Source organism: Oratosquilla oratoria, unplaced genomic scaffold (genome assembly GCF_046742065.1).
Source record: "Oratosquilla oratoria isolate Oo_2021 unplaced genomic scaffold, ASM4674206v1 SCAFFOLD50, whole genome shotgun sequence".
NCBI classification, from domain to species: domain Eukaryota; kingdom Metazoa; phylum Arthropoda; class Malacostraca; order Stomatopoda; family Squillidae; genus Oratosquilla; species Oratosquilla oratoria.
In genome coordinates this window covers 1226699-1232698 of record NW_027467714.1, presented here as the reverse complement: position 1 = coordinate 1232698, position 6000 = coordinate 1226699, and positions in this window count along the sequence as shown.

The window sequence follows — 6000 nt, the reverse complement described above, 5'->3', positions numbered from 1 at the left end:
TCATTGAGCATTATCAAAGCATAATTGTAGGATATAATTTTCTGGGAATTCATGCAGGTCTTGGTTGTTGATGCACCCTTCGCAGTAATTAAGTGTTCTGTATGATTTGATTTATTCGCAAATTCCATCTGAAGAGCAAGGTAGTAGGAGCATCATGGCCTGTGTTAAATTCTTGGCCCAGATTAACACTTTACCATAGTTCTTTATGTTATTTTTTGGGAGAGCTTCAACCTCTCTCTGTAGATACTTTTGTTTTCTTATTTGTTTGCCACAAACCAGTAAAGTGTAGGGGCAGGGCAAACTTTGGGAGCAAATTTTTCACCATAGAAGAGATTGGGACAGTAATCATTCTCACTGTCAGCTACATTGTTTGATCAAACAATTTCAGCGGTTGGGTTGTCCTGTCCAAGATGTAAGGAATTTATTGCCTCATATGCAGTTTTGGAGGCAATGTCAGATGTAAGTGTCACATCATTGTTTTAAGAGACAATCACTATGATATTCCAGACAGATGTGGAGGAATTTCCCAAAAGGCTCAAAAGCCAAGTGGATAGCATTAAATGACAGAGATATGGATAGATGTTCATTACCTTGATTGTGTCAATACAAGACTCAATAGGTGGCTGGCGGGGTCTTCCAGCATGGGAAACAGCGGCAGGAGTGTGAGCTCCAGCCAGTCATGTGTTTCACTTCCATTATGACCAGAGGATATCTTCAGTGTCTGATCGACTGCCTCTCAAAGACTTTGGTGTCACTTTGTATCTATGAAGAGATTGATCTGGCTCCAGGGAGCATGGGTAACCACCTATTGGGATTATGAGGAGAGTGAGCACTGGCTGCCACAGACAGGGTGTCGTGCTCCTTGGTTTCAAATAAATATAAGCAGGTGGTAGCTGTGGCCAAAATGGTTATACCAAGGAAACACAATCAAACGTATCTTATATCACAAAAATGGTGGTGTTGAATGAGACTAATTTCTCCTATCATTGCTTTTATTTGTTATGTTATTATTTTAGTTTTAAATGTGTGTTGGGTGTGCGGGTGTGGAAGGCTGGACTAAAAGACTTAATCGGTACATACCTTATATGAACATCCTGGTTGCAGTTCCAACTGTGACTGCTAATCTTTGAGCGTACTCAATGAATCACTTATACTTAGCTCTCGGACTTAACATACTTCTTCTTGAACTGATAGAACTGAACTTGACTCTGTGATAATAGCTTAAAAATGACTTTACTTTAACTTCTCAAGAACTTTGACATTTAAACCCTTCTACTTTAAACTGAATAATTTAGCGTGCCAGAGCAGACTGAAATTTACTCTGTTGCTGGCCAGGAGGAAACCTCTGGATGATATAGGCTTCTCTCTGTATACTACAAATGGCCAATGGGAACACATGCCTTTTCGTAAACATCCTTGCTTTCCTCAGACAGGGCTCGATTCATTCAGGGTCAGCGGAGGTCACGTGTTCATCACAAAATATGACCTCAGCAAGACAGAAATTGTGTTTATGGCTCGAGAAGGGGCCCCGCGCGCGATGCGAAGACGAAAACTAGTATCGACTAGTATCAACTAGTATCAACCAGTGATGTTGCCGTCGTCAAACCAATCACCACAAGGGTACCTCATCCCCATGGAGGCCACTAGTTTTAAAAAGCTGCTTCTCTTGATTCAAAAGTATGTCTGCAATGGAATGAAGACCTCCCTTGACAACTCATCCCAGCCCAGACACCCAACCACTCAGCACAGGACAACCTCATATGGTGATCCCTCTGGTGGGTGGCACCGTTAGCCAGTACAGGCAGCCTAGCACTGGGAACATTTGGTCTAGTCCTTCACTGGTGACCTTAGCATGGGTAGCCCTCTCCCCCTATGTAGGGTACAGCAGGGGCCAGGTCATAGGAACATGCAAGCCCCTGCAATCACAACCACCACGACAAGGTAGTTCCTGTTAGGGGAGGATCAATAGTGAATTTATTTACCTCCATTGTAAAGTAGTTTTGACAGTAAAATCAATCCTTTTGCTTTATTTAACCACATTATCATCTTGGTTGGATAGAGTGAGAAATAAGGAGGTGAGGTGAAGAGTGGGAGTGAAAAAGATGACAGGACTAATGAAAGAGTATTGGGATGATTTGGACACATGAAAAGAATGAGTGATGAGAGATTAGTAAAACATGTGTGAAAGGCAGAGGTAGATTACAAAGGTAGAGCATACTTTTGGTCCATATCTAGGTCAGATGCAAAAAAAAAAAAAAAAAAAAAAAAAAAAAAAAATCATGATAAATAAATAAATATAAACTGTAATAATGTAAATAATAGAATACATAAATAAATGCATAGGTTTAGTTAAATGATAAACAGGTAAATAGTAAATAGTAATAAATTTACATATACGGTAACTAATAATAAATGAGAATCAAGCAATTAATAATAAACAGACAAATAACAAAACAATATAAAATAAATGAGTCATTACATCTTGCTTAGGTGTTTATCTAAATGATTCTTAAAGCTTCGAACCGAACTACATTGCACTGCCTCTGCAGGAAGTTTATTCCATTCATTAACTACACGGTTGGTGAAGTTGCTTCTACCCACTTCCAAGTTAAATCTATTTCCAGACAATTTGAGACCATTGTTTCTTGTCTGATTCTCATTCAGTGTGAAATTTTTGTCACTTTTGATGTTATCAATTCCCTTTAGAATCTTAAAAACCTGTATCAAGTCAACTCTAAGTCTGCACTTTTTTAAGGAAAGCAGATTCATATGTTTTAGTCAATTTTCGTATGATTTATTCTGGCATATTTGGAATCAGTTTTGTGGCTCACTGTTGTACTTTTTCTAATCTGTTAATGTCTTTAACGAGATTCCGGTGACCATACGGAAATAGCATATTCCAAATGTAGACTAACTAAATTTATATAGCCTGTTAATGAGTGGACTTTTGAAGTCAAAAGATCATGCAATTAGTCCTAGACTCTTATTTGCTTTCTCAGAGGCTGAAATACACTGCTTATATGATTTGAGATTGTTATAATTACACCAAGATCCTTTTCACTATCCACTTTTGTTAACAAATTTCCAAATAACTTGTAATCACTGTTATTTTTACCTATGTGCATTACCTTGCATTTACTTGTGTTAAATGTCATTACCCACTTTTCAGACCATTGCTGTAATTTATCTCTTTTTGAATATCTAATTGATTTAAGTGATCATTTGCCATTCCGCACATTTTGTATCAGCAGATTTGTAAATGGTAGATTTTAGTCTGTGGTCTATATCATTTATATATACTATGAATAGAAGTCACCCAAGAACAGAACCCTGAGGAACTCCACTCGTAACATTTTTCCATTCGGAAGTTTTTCCATTTAAAACAAATCTGTTTTTGATCATTCAACCAAGTACTAGTCCAACTTTATAGGCTAGCACTTATTCTGTGTGAAGCTAATTTAGTAAGTAGTCTTTCATGGGGGACGGTATCACAAGCTTTTGCAAAGTCTAGATATATCAAATCTATATTGTTTCTTTTGTCATAATTCGAGATAACTGTGTTGTAAAATTCAAGTTAGTCATGCAAGAACGTTTCCATCTGAAACCATGCCGGCTATCATTTATCAAACAGTTACTTTCTAATTGATGTTCAATAGCATCTCTGATGATAGTTTCCATTATTTTCCTATTATTAAAGTCAAACTTATAGGCCTGTAGTTATTTGGATTCTTTTTGTCACCTTTTTTGAATATGGGAGTAATGTTAGCTAGCTTCCATTCACTTGGGACATCTCCGGATATGATGGATTTCTTGAAAATAATTTCTAATAGAACAACAATGTAATTTTTCATTTCCTTTAAGATTCTTGGATGCCAACCATCAGGCCCTGGTGTTTTATTAACTTTGAGTTTCTCTATACACCTTTTAATTTTTTCTTTAATATTTACCGTAGTAAGTTTACCCTAGACTTTTCACAGGTTTCAGTTTGGAGTTCACTTTGAGGCGTTTTGTTTAAGAATACCGAGCTAAAATAATTGTTTAAAATATCACACATTCCTTCATTTGAATATTCAAGTTGACCATCAGTAGATAATAGTTGACTAATGTGATTCCTAACAACCTTTTATCTCTAATGTAACTATAAAATTCTCTGTGATTCTCTTTGGATTTATTAGCAATATTCATTTTGTATTGTTTTCGTTTTTTGTCTTTTTTAAATCTCTCTGTACTAATACATAAATCTGATAATTGTTAGATGCACCCAAGCACTTGTATTTCTTATTAGCCTCTCTCTTTTTAGCAATACTTTTTTCAGGATGAGATGGATGGATGGGGTGAAGGAGGCACTGAGCAAGAGGGGAATGCCTGTTGAACCAGGGAGAAAGCAGGAGGTAGGGATGAGTGGAGAGTGACTGTGTATAGATGATACTATTATGCAAGGAAGGGGTGGGGGAGCTTAGAGTGAACTGCTTAAATAAGAAAGAAAAGAAGAGGCGTATAAGAAGAAGCTGAGAGAGGAGTGGGAGTGAAGGATAGAGTAGAACTAGGAGTGGAGGAGGCATAGGGATGATTCAAGGAGGGAGTCACATGGTGTACAAAGATGGCGAGTGGAACAAGGAGGACGGGAGGAAATAGAAGAATAGTGAGTGGAGCAAGCTTTCACAGATTGGTTACAAAATAGGATGAATCATATGAGAGGTACAAAGAAAAGAAAAGTCAAGCATAAGATACAGGAGGCAAGGAGGAGAGATGTGAAATAGGTTAAGAGTATGACAGAAATTTTTGAAAGTAATAAAAAGATGTTTTGCAAAGAAATTAAAAGAGGAAGAGGTGAATCAAATAGAAGAAAAGGTAAAAGGTGCAGATAGAGAGATGATAATGGAAAAAACGGTAGTAAGAGGAAGATGGGCAGAGTATTTTAGGGAGTTGCTAAATGTGAAGGAGGATAGAGAGGAAAAGGTAGTTGCGGTGGGAAGTCAAGAGGAGTAAAGAGTTTTTATGAGAATAGTAGAGTTTGTGTTAGAATCAGAACTGGAGAGACTGAGTGGTTTGAGGTAAAGGTGGGCATTCACTAGGGATGTGTTATATCACCTTGGCTGTTCAATTTATACATGGATGGGGTGGTGCAAGAGGTAAACACAAGGGTCAGGGATTAGAGATTGTTAAAGAAAATGGGGGAAAGTGGGAGATAAGCCAGTTGTCGTTTGCTGACAATGCTGTGCTTGCGGCAGGATCAGAGGGGGGATTGAGGAAGTTAGTGACAGAGTTTGGGAAGGTGTGTGAAAGAAGGAAACTGAAGATAAATGTAAAAGTAAGGTGATGAGATGTACAAGGGGTGAAAGTGGCAGCAGACTGGAAGTGAGTATTAAGGGAGAGAGATTGGAAGTGGATAGTTTTAGATACTTGGGTGCAAATTTGGCAGGAAAGGAAGGTGGAAGTAGAATGTAGATCGAGAGAAGTGAGTAAATGCCTTGGGGGATTAAAAAGTGTAATGAGAAATAGACATTTGGGAATGGATCCTATGAGGAGATTGTATGAAGGATTGTGCTGACAGCACTGTATGGGGCAGAAACATGGAACATAAGAGAGGAAAATAGGAGTTTGAATGTGTTTGAGATGAGGTGTCTGAGAAGTATGATAGTGGTTACTAAGCTGGATAGAGTAAGAAATGAAGAGGTGAGAGGGAGAATGTGGGTGGAAAGGGAGTTCGGAGATAAGGTTGATGAAAGAGTATTGGGATGGTTTGGACACATGGAAAGAATTAGTGAAGAAGGATTTGTAAAAGAGGTGTAGAAGGCAGAGGTGGAAGGAGTGAACATGAGGGGGCAATCAAGGATGAGATGGATGGATGGGGTAAAAGAGGCACTGGGAAAGAGGGGAATATCTGTCAAGGACAAGAAAAGACAGAAGATAGGGGTGAATGGAGAATGGTTCTGTATGGATGATCATGTGATGCATGGAAGTGGGGGATGGGGGAGATTGTGTGAAAAATAATTTGAT